Source organism: Balaenoptera borealis, assembly GCF_965194805.1.
Source record: "Balaenoptera borealis genome assembly, chromosome: 2".
NCBI lineage: Eukaryota > Metazoa > Chordata > Mammalia > Artiodactyla > Balaenopteridae > Balaenoptera > Balaenoptera borealis.
The window spans coordinates 68307455-68323956 of NC_138867.1; positions in this window are offsets into that span (position 1 = coordinate 68307455).

The following is a 16502-nucleotide window of genomic DNA, read 5'->3' on the forward strand; positions in this document are numbered from 1 at the left end:
CTGCCTAACTTAGGGGCTATAGTTAGTGTTCCTTTGTGAAGACTAGGAGGTTTCCGTTGGCCGCCTTCCTTAATGTAGTTCGTGGGTCTGTGTGATGGGGGCACTCTTTGCTTGCTTCCGTAAACTTTTTAGACTTCTCAAAGTATTTTGCTGTTTAGAATTTGGGGGAACTGGTCTGGATGCAGGTCTGCTCCGTCTCTTTCAGGAGGGGCAGGGAGAAGGCACATCCGTCTCTCCTGTAGCACTTGGGGAGTGTCATCCTGGCAGGTCATCCGTCCTGGGAGCGTTCAGGACACAGCTGCTGGTGTACTCATTTACAGATGCTGTCTGAGAAGCAGCTCAAATTGGAGTTCGATGAAAAATAGCTTGCTAAAGGACAAGGGAAATATTTCCCATTTACTTTTCCGATATGTGGTGCTGGGTATGGGGACCTTGCATTCTGAGCAGAACGTTGCTAATTTCTCACATGATCTTTGTCAAGAAGTACAAAACCAGTGAGCAGCACACAGCCCGAGGAACGCGTCTCAGGTGGCTTGTGAATTACACAGCCAGATGGCCTCAGCTGCCCAAGGACTGTTCCAAAGTCATACACCTTCTTTATTCATTAATTTAAAATTCTGCTTAACATTTTTATAGGCACAAGTCTTTTCTGCAAGGGGAAGAATCCACTCCAATGAGAAGAAAAAGAGTAAATTTGGACATTATTTGTTTCATAGGAAAGACAGTCCTATACTTATAGAAAAAGAAAAGAGTAAATGCTAAGGTAATATATGTGTTCAAAATATATTCACAACGTGGTTTTGCATCTCATTTATCAAAACTATTTAAGTCTTACCATTATCTCCCTCTTACTAAGATCCTATGCCTTATTAGTAGCAGATGGAGCCCTGTAGACTAAATGTTCGGTTTTAAATATAACATGAAGCTTATTGCATGGAACTGCTTTTCTTTTCCTCTTTTAGTTTACTTCTTTTTCTTAATCCTATATGATCCTGATATTGTATTTTTAGTCAGTTGGACTCTTTACCAGTTTGATACAGAAAAAGGTACTGAGTTGGATCTCAGGCTGAAAATTTGATGGTTGGAAGTAAAAGAAAGGATTTAAGGAACCATGGTCAACACCAGAAAAACTTTATGTTAAATATAGACAAGAAGATCATAAAATAATGGCTGTAACTAGATAATGTTTTTTTCAAAAACCCCACGCTCAGGAATGCCCTGGCCGTCCAGCAGTTAGGACTCTGTGCTCTCACTGCTGAGGGCGCAGGTTCGATCCCTGGTTAGGGAACTAAAATCCCACAGGTTGCGGGGCACAGCCAAAAAAAACAAAAACAAAAAACCCCAGCTTGATGCTTATCACCATAGTATAATTTCTGAAGCAACTGTCATGGATATATTATGGAAGGGCAAAGGAAAATGAATCAGATCTTTTTTTTTGCATTTATGTGTCTACTCATTCGATCGACATGTTCTTCCCTCTATTTGGCATAATCCGAAAGTGGTACTTTTGAAATTATTAACACAGCACAGATGGCCTGCTCTCATCAGTAGGGCCTCTACACAATCCATGAACAGACCATGTCTGTTCCACTTCCAAGAGGTTCGTTCTGAATCTCTCTCTTCACCTGTCCCCGTTCCTGCCCTCCAGGGTAGCACACAACTCTCTCTCACTAAGTCTTTTCTTGGGAGCCCAGTCTTCTGTTGCCTCAGAAAAAGTGTAGCATTTAATTACATGTTGCTTCGTCCTCTGCTATGTTCCTCTTTGGTATGAGTCTCTCTCTGCAGCACCTAGACCGACCGTGGGTCCCTTGAAGATAGGGAACATGGCATCTGCATCCCTCAGCACAGAACAGGGCATCAGTTCTCAGCAGGAACTCATTGATTCAGAGCCTGCTTTCTGCTACTTTACTTTTATTATTTAATTGGGTGAGATTCTGCAGGGCATAAACTATACCCTTGAAACCAAGGCACCCTTGGGACTATGTTACCTTAAGGCACACGGGCCTTATTTATTTACTGTTTCAATATACTGAGTTAGCTGTACTATCAATCACACCGTCTGACAGTCTTAAAAAATGCAGTGCTTCTTCTACATTTTTCGGCTTTGCTCCTTCTCTTATGGCCTTTTTGAAGCAGTGGAGAGGGACTAGGGAGGAGGAGTGCATGTCATGCTCTGTCAGCTTCTAGAACCTCAATTAGAAAACTCAAGGAGAACAAGAATTCCTTTTGTCATATACTTTAAAAAAAAATAATAAAGAAGTACCTTCCTATAAGTATAGAAAATCCTAGTATTTCTTTTCACTCTTACAATTAGAGGCATGGAATGAGCAGGTGATGCTTCCCTTAGGGTGGCGTTTGTCCAGGTGGATCTGTGGCTGTGCTCCTGCTTTCTCTTTTCATTTAGAAGCCATCTCATTCTAGTGCATCTGAGAGGGCATGGGTGAGTGTTTGGGGGCTTGTTTAGGGGTGAGTCCTCAGGAACTCTCAGCCAAAGGACATTTCCGATGAAGTGTTCTAAATAGCACTTCCCTGGCCATCAGGTTTTCTGGGAGCTCTGGATTCGGAGGATGAACCTAGGGGCAATGAGCTGAAAGCAAGAGTAAGAGGGACAAGTTAATCCCAGGACAGAACCACTACAAAAATAGCCAACCTAAAGAGGTATACAAATTTTAGATGTATCCAGGTTAGTGTTGAAATACCCATTGTTTGAAGGGTGTCTGCGCAGAGGAAAAAAAAAAAAAAAGGTCAAACCTATCTTATGTAAGGAAAACAGAAAGCTGGATCCAGCCCAGGAGCAAGGGACTGCTAGGAACTCTGTGAAGAAACTAGGACAGTGGCCACTTTGGCTGAACTAGGACAGACCCTGGTCCTAGCAGAAATCTTGGGTGAAAACCCAAGACTTGGGTAAAAGATTCATTAGGTAAATCAGATACACACGAAGGGATCTGCAGTCTTATGCCCTTACAAGTACTCTGAATGCTAAATGTATCCTGAAACAGACAGGATCCCTGACATTCTTTGCTGGACTGTGGGAGCTGTCAAGCTACTACATGACATGACTCTGATTGCCTCAGGGTCCTGCACTCCACACACCTTTATTACTGGCCTCAGGGCAGGACAAGTGTTGGCCGGAATTCTTATAAAGACTCCTGAGAATTCAGGTCAGTTTGACTTTCAGTTGAAATGGCACTAGGGTGGCCCCAGACTCTTGGGCCCAACCTTGTTCTTGGGTCTGCCCTAGAGTGAACCCAAACCCTCAGTGCCTGAATTACTTGGATGGGTCCTCTGGCTTTCAAGACCACAAGGGCCCTCTCTAGGCAAGAGCAGACTCCAGGATTAGCCCAAGCAAAATGTATTTCTTTGGAATCCATCTAGGATGGAAATAGCCTTCCCAGGTCTGCAGCTGTGTGTGGTACAGCACTGCTCAACCCAGCACATTCTCCCTAATGTATGACTTCAGAGGGAGGGTGGCGCTAAGGTGGAGGCTGAGGGGAGAGGTTTCTCAGAAATGTCAGTGTCACAAAGCAGCTCTTTTTCTCAGTTGAACAACTTTGAGCCTATTGCTTTCATTTCCCTCAAATATCTATCAGGGCTTTGTAACTTATGAGCAAACAAACTGAAACAGAAAGCCATTTTTTAAGTTAGTTTTATATTTGGTACAGGATTAGAAACTGGGCTCTGTTCACACACCAGCTATAGCCTGTAGCACAGAAACTGTGCCTGCTCTTCCAACACATTGCAGTGATGTTCGGTTGGAAGGGGATTAAGGATAAGAAAAGTAAAAAAAAAAAAAAGGTCAGTTTCTATTTGTAGGTAGTTCTTAGTGTCCCCTCTCAGAATCTCAATTACTTCTTTCTTATTTTCTTTTCCACGTGTCTCATGGCCTTAAGACTCGTTGGAAACACTAACGTCCTACATTCTCACCAATGGCCGTGGATCGCAGCGCCACGCACTCACATTTTACTGCAGTGTCCTGAGCTGCCCAGTCATCTCATACTAAATTTAGGATTTAAATAAATAGAGTATTTTCGTTGCAGCACTACTAGAAAGCAGCTGCAATAACGAGAAATGGTTCTGCTGCTTTTGTATTGCTGTAATGGGAAGCATAATTTTGAGAGTTACTTTTCTTTTTTTTTTATTCCAAGATATTTTACGGGAAAATAAAATATTTTCCCACTGTAGCAGCGGCAGACTAGCCCCTCAGATAAATGAATTCCTTAGTTAATTTTTTTTAAACTAAGCAAATATAGAGAGAAACTAATTCTTTTCTTGAGCGATTCTGAGTAAATTAATTGTATATCCAGATCTAGACTCCAAACCAGAAGTCCCAAGTTGAAACTGTGGTCATCCTCTCAGCCTCTTTAGAACCCCTGGCTGTTCAACTTCGCGTGTCTGGTGTTATTCTCTAATGATTCATACGGATGCATCTTGCTCCCCAACAAGTACCTTGAGGAGAAGGACGGATGTTAGTCTTCCTCAGACTCTCTCATAGCACCTGCCGTGGACCGGGGCACACAGTGAAGCCATCAAGAAATCTTTGCTAAAGGGATGTGCCCTGTTGACCTAAAACGATAAAACAGACAGTTATTTTACCAGCAGAGTGGGCTTCTTCAGTAACAGAAAAGAATCGCAATTGGGGAAGTGCAGCTTACGGCGAACCACAGGCAAGTCCAGAGACGAAAAGAGAGGAACATTCTTTTATAGAGAAGGGGGAGTTGGGTGGAGCTGTTATAAACAAAGAGTCCATTGGAGGAAACTGGGAGTTCAACGTGTAGTGGCGTTTCATTGGCAGAGTTGTGACAGTCTCTCATTGGCTGGGCTGTTGCTGGGCGAAGAGAAATTCTTCCTTCCTCCTGCTGGATAGTAAGGTAGTAACGTTCTTGCTGTTGGAGTTGCAAAGGTTCCTCTCTTTGTTTTTGGTCTGTAACTGATCTCAAGCAGCAGGGTGTGAAATATTTCCCTTCTGGTCTCCTGACTCCATTTTAAATGAGGTTTCTGTTTATTAGTTTTCACAGCCTTAATATGAAATTGACATTTTAGAATCAAGACTTAACTTTAGTTTCTATTCTATGACCTCATCTGGACTTTCTAATTTGGACAGTTTACAATAAAACTTGATTATTTTGGAGAATAATAAAAAAAGACTTACTTTAAAAAATAGTTTTTTGAACATATACAAGTACAAAATATAAAAGCTGCTACAAAATATAAACTTAAAAGGTAAGGCTGCTTCTTACCTCTATCTTCTAGTCACCCAGTTTTCTTCTGAGAGGCAAACAGAGGCCTCCTGTGTAACTCTCTAAAAATACTACCTTCATTTACAAACACACACACAGAGAAATATATATGTACATTATCAAATTCTAGCAAAATATGTACACTGTCCTGCAATTGATTTTGTTTTTTTTTAACCTAACAGTATATTCTGGAGAATTTTCTGTCAACACATAGAAAGCTAATGCATTCTTTTTAAGAGCTGCATAGGATATATTCTATGGTTGTATATTTTCCCAGACTTTTCACTATTATCAATTACATAGCAAGAATATCTTTGTATATATGTCATTTTATAAATGGGTAAGTATAGCTAAACGATAAATACCTAGAAATAGAACTGTTGCATAAAGGCATTGACAAATTGCTTTGAGCCAACTTTCTCTCCAGCCAACTTACAATGCATGTAGTGACTGTCTCCTTGACATGCCCTGTGATACCCAAGTAAAGAAAGTCACATTACTAATGGCAAATGCTTACATAGCACTTAGCCTGCACCAGGCTCTGGTTTATGTGCTTTACATATATTAGCTCAAATAAGACTCACTACAACCTTGTGAAGGAGGTACTTTCATCATCTCCAATATACAGATGAGACGTTTTGCCTCAGGTCACCCAGCTAGTAAATAGTAGATGACAGCTGAGCCCAGGCTGTCTGGCTCCAGGAGTCAGTTCTTGTAAGTATGACCCTAAACTGCGCTAATCATGACAATTTTTAAAAAATATACTGTATGAGATATAAAAAGAATTTCTCAAGAAATAAAAGTTCAACTGTTGAATAATCATTGCATGAGACCCTACTATTGTACCCTCCTTGTTGCAATCTTCCACAGCACCCTGAGTCCCTCCCCAGCATTTCTTGAAAGCATTAGTTCCTGGTTCGCTAGTACATTTTGTTCATAATTTGGCAGAATATCAATGCTCATGTAGATGAAACTTGCATTGCTCTGGCTTATCAGTTTCTCAGTCTCCTCTCCCTCAGTTACCTTACCTTTCACCTTACCTCAGCTCTCTTTCCTGCTATCATAACCAAGATCTAGATCTTGTCATCATCAATAACTGCATCTCGTTTATAATGTCACTTTCAAGCATCCTACCTTCAGACCAACAGTTCCAATGTTCCTACTCACTTCCTCTAATACCCCTACTCCACCAGCTCAGTGACCTTACTGAGGTCTACATTCTACTGATACTGTGAACAAAGAAAGAACAAAGAGCATCGCTCATCACCCAGTTATATCAGAGTTAAATCATAACCTATGGCAGTTGCTCACCAACAGTGTACCATGAAAGGACTTCAGGATGAAAAATAGGATAAGGCACTCTCTGCTTTGGATAAACAGCCCCTAGATAGTTGAATGTATATCTCAGGAAGAATTTCAGTAACCCCAGATTCTTGCATCTTCCCATACATAGAAAAGCACTAAAATCATTAACTTGAGATATCTGTTCTTGTATACTTGACTACATGTATTTCCTAGCCCAAAAAAATATCATATATATGCTAGCTTCTCCCCTACCTCTTTGGGCCATTTCCTCAGAGCTGTCTCCTGGGCTATAGTCCTCAGTAAGACCCTGAAAGAAAACTTAAACTCATAAATCTTATGTTGTGTGTTTTTCTTTAAGTCAACAATACTGTCATTTTTTTCACTGTCATCCCCACATTGGTGCCCTCACTTTTCCCATACACAGTAGCTTATCTTTCACAGTTCATTGCTGTAATCAATTTTACCTAGAATGTTGCATAACCTGAAAAATCTCTCTGCTTCTTTGCCCCCTTTCTATATATTCTTAAAACAGCAGCTGACTCTATTAAAATGTAAGTTAGATTAAGTTACATGTTAGTTTAAAACCCTCCAATGTCCTTCCATTTCACTCAGGAAAAAGGCAAAGTATTTTAAATGGTTTATAAGGCTGTATACAGCCTCTCTGGCTGTTTCATACCACTCTACTTAAGCCACGTGTTTCCACCCGAAGTCTTTGTATTTGCTTTGTGACTTTGCCTGGAATATTTTTCTTCCAGATATCCACAAGGCTCTCTCTCTCACTTCCATGATCCCAAGAAAAACAGTGTTGCAAGTATGGTAATTTCAGTCACAAAAATCAAGTGTGCAAATGTTAATTTCGTTCCTTTTTTTTTTTTTTTTTTACTACTGAGCTCAACATAGTGTATTTCCCTTCATTAACTGAACTTTCAATGAAGCTTTAATCACTTATTGTTAAAACTTGGTGTTAAATTATGTCTCTCACACTCTTTCTCATGAGCTTTTCCTCATAGGTAATACAAATTCCTGGTTTTGGAGGGGTTTACTTAAGAGATATGACATGGGAATGGGGATACATTTGTTCCAGAGCAACAGGCTCTGTCAAGGCTAATTTTTGCTTGAAGTGTATACTTCGTATTTGTTTGCAGCTTTGTTTGTAATAACAAAGAACTGGAAACAACTTCAGTATTCCGTAAGTGGAAGATAGTGCTTGGCACACTTATACAATGAAATGCTCTTTAGCCATTAAAAAGTAATGAAAGTGTATCTGAAAATGCTGATTTGGAAAGATCATCAAACTAAGTGAGAAAGACATAAGAGAAAAAAGATATAAAACAGTGTATAAAGTGTAGTTCCTGTATAATTTCTCTAGATATAAATGAATAATAGAGTTATACTTAGTATAATATAAATACATAAAAATATTTCTTTTAGTATACATAGGCAACCACTGAAAGAGTTCACTTTGGGAAAAGGGAGGCTGAGGAGACAGTTTTCCTTCAATTTCTTTTTTTATAGCTTTATTTTAAAACCATGCACATTTAAATAATTTTTGTATTTAAATTTTAACATACATTAAATTATTCAACTGAGTCATTTAGCATAAACTTATTTGTTAGTTATTCAGTAAACAACAGATAACTCTTAGACTTTCACTGTGAGCATCGTACCATGCCAGGTGCGGGGGAGGCCATAAAAGAAAAAGAAACAATCACTGACCTAACAACACTTAAGATAAAATAGGAAAAATAAGATTCACAGAAACAATAAGAGAAGAGCATAAAAATCATATAATTCAGGCTAATGTCTATGAAGTGGATGATAGATATTATGTGAACTGAGACAAGGAGAAGACAAGTTGCCAGGTATCATCAGGTAAAAAAGATATAATTTGAATTTGGTGTTGAAAGAAATGTAGGGATTAGATTAGGGGAAAGAAGTGAAGAAGATAATCCAAGAAGGAGTAACATACATGAAGCAGCTTTAGTAAGCTCACAGGTAACAAACCAGCAAGGTCAAAATGTTTTAGGACAGTGGATTGGCACGAACATGAGAAGTGATAGAAATGGGTAGAGACTGGGGAGGAAATAAGTTTGAAGACTAATATAGGAGTCAAAGCCTGAGTATTTCAGTCGAAAGTGGAAGAATAAAATTTGGATGCAAAGAAAAGGGTGAATCCAAAATATGCTGGAAGAGAAAAAACACTCTTACGTTGAGCCTGATTAAATGTAAGCACTGCGAGATAATTTTCAGAAAATAAATGTTTCAGAAGAAAAGTTTCTACTTACTTTGGGTACATCTTGATATAATATATATTGATATAATATCATGTCTATCCAATTAAGAGCTGAAGAATAGAAAACATAGTTTTATAAAATGTCTGTTGATATATTACAAATAACTATAAATCTGTTTAATAAACCTGAATGTAAATTCAAAACTCAAAAGAGATAAAATAAAAACATAATGTATTAAGAATAACCTAGATGCAAAATTTAGATATGACAGAAAATATTGAGAAACTAGGCAGATGGAATGAGAAAAATAAAAATACACTGCTAACTCATTTTCTCTTGAGGGACTGGAATGTTTTTATGGAACTCATAATACAACGTTTCAAACTTGACTCCAAACATTGGGAAACAGTGTTGCCTCCCTGCTACTTCCTCTGGATTGGCCCAGCTCTCCAAGGTGGTGTTAAGAGAAGAGAATAGAATCCAAGGTCTAGACTGATTAGATTGCCCTGAACCCCTACACAGAATGCCAGAAGACTGAGCATCAGCTTTTGCTCAAGGGACATTTCTTAATAGATAAGGATTCCTTTTAAGCAACAATGCCACAGTAACTAGATGAGGCAACTTGGATATAAAACTACAAGATTTATTACTTAACATCTATTCCAGCCTGGGTCAGAAAGAGTAGTAATAAGTCTGCAATGCTCAGGTCTCTCTTATACTTCTTTTTACAGATGTCACACTCTTTCCCTTCATTGACATCAGTCTTTGTCTCCATCAAAAATCCTTTCCAAACTCCTCCCAGACTCTCCCCCAATTAGGCACTCTATAGGCCACATGTGCCCCCCCCCCAATTATTGTTCATTTCATTTGCATGTGGGTTTTCCTATTATAATTCACTTTCATAAGGTAGGATCCTGTTGTCAGATCAATAAAATAAAGCTTTGATAAGAACCCTTAATGCCACCTGGTCTGATTTCTAATACATTCTCACTTGCCCTTCTGTAGTAGGCTGAATATGGGCCGCTCAAAAATGTCTACTCTGTAGTCCCTGGGACCTGTAAATATGTGACATTTCATAGCAAAAGGACTGTCCAGGTGTGATAAAGGTAATGGAATTTGAGACGAGGAGACTATCCCTTTGAGTCTAGTCTAATCACATGAGGCTTTAAAAGGGGAGAATCTTTCCCAGCTGAAGTCAGACAGACACAGTGTGAGAAGGATTCAACCTATCATTACTGACTTTGAAGACTGAGGAAGGAGACTAGAAGCCAAGGAATGGAGGTGACATGTAGAAGCTGAGAACAGCTCTCAACAGACAGCTAGCAAGGAAACAGAACCTCAGTCCTATAGCTGTAAGGAACTGAATTCTACCAACTGTCTGAATAAGCAAGGAAGATTTTTTTCTCCAGAGAGGAACACAAGCAGTGCCAACACCTTGATTTCAACCTTGTGAGACTCTTAGCGAAGACCAGAGCCCACTGGATTTCTGACGCATAGAAACTGTGAAATTTATAAATTTGTGTTGTGTTAAACGACTCAGGTTCTGGTAATTTGTCACAGCAACAGCAGAAAGCAAATATACCTTTGTCGTGTGGTTAAGAGGATGCAGGTTATTCCATGGGTTTTACTTGTCTCTGTTCTTGTTCTCCTTCCCTTTTCCCCTGAATAGCTAGCTGATAAGCACAATTCTTTGATAAGCATAATCTAACTCCTTCAATTGCTTCTGGCAAATTCTGTTGCTTGTCCACCTTTATTGTACAATAGATTCTTTTTCTAATCAATGCATCCAGCTCAACATAGAAATTAAATAATTTTAATTGAAAAAATATTCATGAATAGGATTTAGAATATGATGCATATGGTCTAAAACAATAGGAAATATGAAAACAGACAAACAAGAGTCCATATGGCACAAATTAGAAAAAAAGAAAACACTATAAAAAAGATAGAAATCATTTAACAAGTAAATGGAAGTAAGGCCAAATATTATTACAATTATAAATCTAAAAGGGAGATTAGACTCTAAAACAAAATCCAAATGACATACTTAAACACAAAAGGGTTAAGTATTAAAGCACTTACAAAAGCATATATAATGAAATCAAGTTATAAGAAGGCATTGGTTACAATAATAACATCAGACAATGAATTAAAAACAAAAAGCACAAAATAGAATAAAGGTCTTTTTATATTTTAAACTACATAATTTATGCAAAAGATTTAAGTGATATGAATCATCTATTAAATAAAATTTTATTGAATTATATAAAGCAAAAAGTTGTAAGGAGGAATTGAAAGAAATAAATTGAAGATTTTAAAATATCATGTAGAATTTGACAAAAGAATAAAATAATGATGCAGGTGCTTTGAATTAAAGAATAAGATTTATTTAAATTACTAAAACATATGCCTTACAATAGAAATGCAACTTCTTTACCAGTGCCTATTAATTGGCATACCAATAAATTCCTGAAAAGAGACATTTTACGAGTCATATTCCTATGCAGAATACTTTAATTTATATTAGAAACTTGCAGCAATAAATTAACATTAAAAATCTAATCATTTAGAAACCTTAAAATAATTTACTTAGTATCTATTGATTCAAAGCAGAAATGCAACTACAATATAGAGTATTTAGAAATCAACAACCATAGGAAAGTATATGGAATCTGGTCAAGGGAGTAACTCAGAGGAAAATTCATAGATTAATAACTGTATAGGACTAAATAAAAAAGCAGGAAAGAGTTGCACTGAAAAGGATCATAAAATAAAATGAAAAAGATGGTTAGATATGTTATGCTTTTCTAGAAAAATATAAATTACCAAAATTAATTGAAAGAAGTTATGACTGAATCAAAAGAGATAGAAGCAATTCTTACCCCAAAATTGCCTACATGAAGGGTCTCGATCCATTCTAAAAACTATGACTGTGAGTCAAAATGCCATTCTAACAAGAGGATGGGAAAACAATGTATATATGTAGGTGCAATAGATGGTTTCCATCCACGATTAGTTCTAGCCAGAATGAGCAGACTGCTCTGACAGAGATGTGTCCCCAAATAATGCACAGCACCCCACCCATAAGAGAATCGTTTTGCTTTAAAAATTCAGCCACCCCTAAAATGTGTGAACCAGAAAGGCCCTTATACCTAGATGAGTTTGTCCAGTTGCTTTGCTCCGCACGACAAGAGAGGTGAGTCCAAATGGACCATTAATGTGGTTTTGGGAACACGTCCTTGAATTGGCTTTCACTCCTTCCCTGTTTCTTCAGTTCCTCTGACCTTCATTCCATCTCCCTGAATCACTTTCTGAACAATCTCCCACACTGAAGGCTTTGTTGTAGACTCTGCTTCCTGCAGGACCTGAGTTAAAACATGAGAGAAAGATGGTGCCGTCCTGAAAGGAAAGATGAGATTGTGTTTTACCTGAGTCTAGCTTTTTCTGTGGGTGCTAGAAATGACTGCAGAGTACAAATTTAAGGACCTAAATTTATACCATGTAGACTCGTACTGCTTTGGGTGGATAGAGTGGGTCACAAGATGGAAAGAATATTCTTCACTATTTCACTTTTGCTTTCACTCATTACTATTACATAGTGAGACTAATTTGAAAACCCCTTTACACATCCATAAATAAACTTTTCCTTATGAGAAAACACTCCCCTCCAATTTTTAAGAATAAATCATGCCTGATGTTGTTACTGCTCATGAGCTTTACTGGTCTTTAAATATATGTAAGTTTTTTGGAAAGCCTTAGGTTTAGAATAAAAGATTTGAAAAACAAATTTCAGGAAAGTCAGGGATACAATGGAAGAAGCTTTGCATGAAAAGCCTTTGGCATTCTTTCAAAAATTTTTAAAACATCATTCAGCAAGAGAGTCTGTTTAACACCCTCTGTGCTTTCAGAGAAATTAACACTTCAGCAGACGCCAACGATGCTTTTTTTTTTTTTTTTTTTTCCTTTAAGTGATGGCCTTGCTCAAATTCAAGCTTTAGAGCAAATTTTCTAAATGCACATCCATAAAACATTTATGGACTATAATGAACACCTATTGTAGGAAATGTCTAAATTACTGGTTTGGGGAGGGGGAGGAAAAATTAAAAGCTAAGGAATGAAATAGACCAATGCCTGTGCTTGACATTATTGTTCACTGTTTTTTTCTCTCCTCAGATTAGAGCTTTCTTTACAGCAGGCCACAAATACCTATTTCTGTTTTATAATGTATGTGCTACTGCACCATGGGAAACCAAAAAGGAGTTTTTCCTGTTGACTGCTACCTGTCTGTCTTGCTGACACTGCTGGAAATGAACAGGGATACAGACCTGAGACAGGTTATCAATCCTGGGGAGAGTAATCTGCTCAGAATTTAGGGGCCCCGTTGCTCTGAGATTGGTCTGGATCTGTACAATTATAAGGTCAATCCCGAGAGAGAAGACCCAGAACCTGGGGAGGAAAAATAAGCACAAAGCTGGAGATAACTTCAAAGAGTCAGAAACAGTGGTCAGCGCTGACCTTGAATGATATTTTAGATAACTGCTTCATTCTTCCTTGCTTCACTGTGAAGAGACTTTGCAATTTTATGGCATAAGTTTTCAAGTCTCCATTTTGGCTATGGGGAAAAGTGTAAGAAATCTGATTAGATTTTACACTCAGATGTACCCTTTTTAGTAAATCTCCCTTGTGGGTCAAAGGAATTATATCTGAACCCTAATTAATTGCTTAGAGGTTAGAGATATCTATTATTAATCACCAATGAGTCCAGAAAGACAACCTATTTTAGGATCCACACTCTATTCTAATTTTCCTTTGGGTGGAGCGAGGGCACACCAATGGCACAAATTAAAATTTTTGTCCCATAGGGAAAACAGTGTCCAAGAACCAAATTGTTTTTCTTTGATCACCAAAAATAATCAGATCTCCAGCTGGTCAGGTTCCAATATGAATTTCCCTCCTAATACAAAAGCTACAGAGGGGAAGGTATTAAACATACCCTAGGATAGAGGTGACATTATCCTGCAGGGTAGCATATGCATGCCATATCTCTTCTAGATTGCCAGAGGGCACTTTTTAAGAAGGATCTGGTGGCACTTTTAAAATGCTTTACAATCTGCAATGTATGGGACTTCCTTTTCTTACTGTTTTATATTTACAGACTAAAAATCTAAACAGCCTGGCAGCTTTCTAGTTAATTTGATTATTTGGGACAGCCAGATTAAATAATTCAGTTCCCAGCTGGAATATGATTGACCTGAATGACCTGGTTTGGTGGTCTGCAGTTATCCAGTTGACACACGTATTGCCAAATCTCCACTTCATGGCAGTTTTACAGCGTTTGGAACCACTGCTTTAAGTATCAGTCCCATGAGACTTAAGCTGGCTCTTGCTGCTAATGAGTCTAGTTACACGTGTTGCCCGCTCACAACCTCCTTTACTGCCCAAAAAAATCCAGTTATAGAAGTAGATAAAAGACAGTGGGAGAGTTAGAGAATCAGGGTTAGATGGCATTTCAAAGGGTTGAGCAAGGTCATGCCTTCATGGTGAAGGAGGAGCCTGATAATTTCCATTTTCTCCTCGGCTTCACTGGGGACTTGGGTTAAAGTAGCCAACAGATGCACGTGACATCAGCAGTGACTGAGAGCAAGCTCCTTGTAGGGTTCATTCCTCTTGGGTCGAGCGTTTCTCAGGAATCCTATGAGAGTTTTCACTTGCAGCGTTCTGGGAAACAGCAGGGCTGCCCGAGAGCCCCACCCTCCTGGCATATTCTGGTTGGCAAGGCTGCCAACCTGAGTGGCCCTGAGCCCAGGCTGAGTGGCCAAAGCCACCCAGCCTGGCAATGGAGACAGGCAGAGTCTGCAGCTCAGCAAAGCCCTGGTTCCAGACATTTTTTGTCATAGATTTAACTTCTACTTTCAGAAATAGCCCTGAAGCAAGCAGTGAGCAGTCCGTAAGAGATCTTTTGTGTCTTTTTCCCCCTACTTCTATATTATCCACGTCTAATTAAGAGGTATTTTTTCCCATGGGCTTACTTTCAAGTAGAACACTCAGTAGGGAAGTAAAGTTGTGATATAAAATTGTTCTGAAAACCAAATCGGAGGAATCAAGTCACAAGATGAGCTTTTACCTCAAGAATTTTCCTCATCACCACCCTTGGTACTGGAAACCACACAGGTACACACCACATGAAGAAGCATATTTATAAAGATTGAATTGTCACTCTAAGTTAAACATCAGAAATGAATGTGCACAGCAGCTGCATAGCACAGGGAGATCAGCTCAGTGCTTTGTGACCACCTAGAGGGGTGGGATAGGGAGGGTGGGAGGGAGACGCAAGAGGGAGGGGATATGAGGATGTATGTATACGTATAGCTGATTCACTTTGTTATACAGCAGAAACTAACACACCATTGTAAAGCAATTATACTCCAATAAAGATGTTAAAAAAAAAGGATGTGCAGTGCTAAGTGATTTTAATCTTATAAATAACCAAGGTAAAAACCATCTAATATCTTTATCTAAAATATAACAGAAATAAGCATACATGTGTATAAGTGTAAGAAGAAAAGCAATATGTAAAATATTGAAACAAGATAAAAAAATTATCTTAAATTGCAGCCAAACTTGAATTACATATTAGAAACTTTCTAAGTGGAATGTTTTATCGAGGAGAAAGAGTGGTTGTCGGAAGATTTTTTAGGTAAGGTTTTATTTTTATTTATTTAAAAAATTTCAGAACATCTTGTTTATGTAGAAGCAGAGGTAGGAACTAAATGATTTTTAGGAGCCCTTGTAAATCTATAATTCAACAGTCTCTGTCCTGATGGTCTGCCTGCCATGTGTAGCTGGGGCACTAAAACACAAAAGGGCATGCTAGTCTCTTACTACTCTTTATTACCTCTAAAGATATTCACTTTCTAAATATTAAGAAAGTCCTTCTTGGACCCATTCAAGGGCGTTCAGTAGAAAGTACTTAAGTTCAAAGTGGTGCCAAGAATCGGCAGTTATGGCCACACTATAGTGGCACGCTAGGGTAGACAGATCCTGGGTTTCACTATAATTATCTTTTCTCTTTCTCCCCATCCTCCCTCCCTGATCCAGTCTGAAAGCAATTTTGCAACCCCATCATCCTTAGGATAGTCATTATTGACAGGAATTTGGATTTCAAGTCTTGAAAGGGTTCTTGAATTGTTAAACAAGGATAAGAAGAATGTTGTTTGGTGCAGGAGGGGAGGGGATTCTAAACACCTGAATGTGTCAGAAAGCCAGCAGTGTCTTTAAGATGCCCATTGTGAAAGCCCCTGGGAGTGGGAATTGCCTAGTAATTATCACTCCAATGAAAGGCTTTGGGAAAGATGACCTAAGTAGTCCCAGACATAATTCTCTTTCGAACTGGTATATCTATCTCTTCCATCGGGTTCCAAATAGGCCTTGTCCCTGGTGTAAGATTGCCAGCTCTCTGTGGTATATCAATAACTACCTAATTTTTTGAATTCTTTTTACCCATCTCTGTGTTTTCCACAGACCTCTGGAATGTGGGTCAACATGGCATCAATTATATATACTTGCAGAGACTCAGTAACTTCCTGAACTTCATTTTCATCTTACTCTTTCTCAATGATTTTGGCAAAAGACAAAGAAAATAAAAGTTCATGAAAACAGGGAAAACCTGGGCTTGAAGCGTACTGAGGACAGAGATACTGTGAACTAACGTTAGCTACAGAACAGG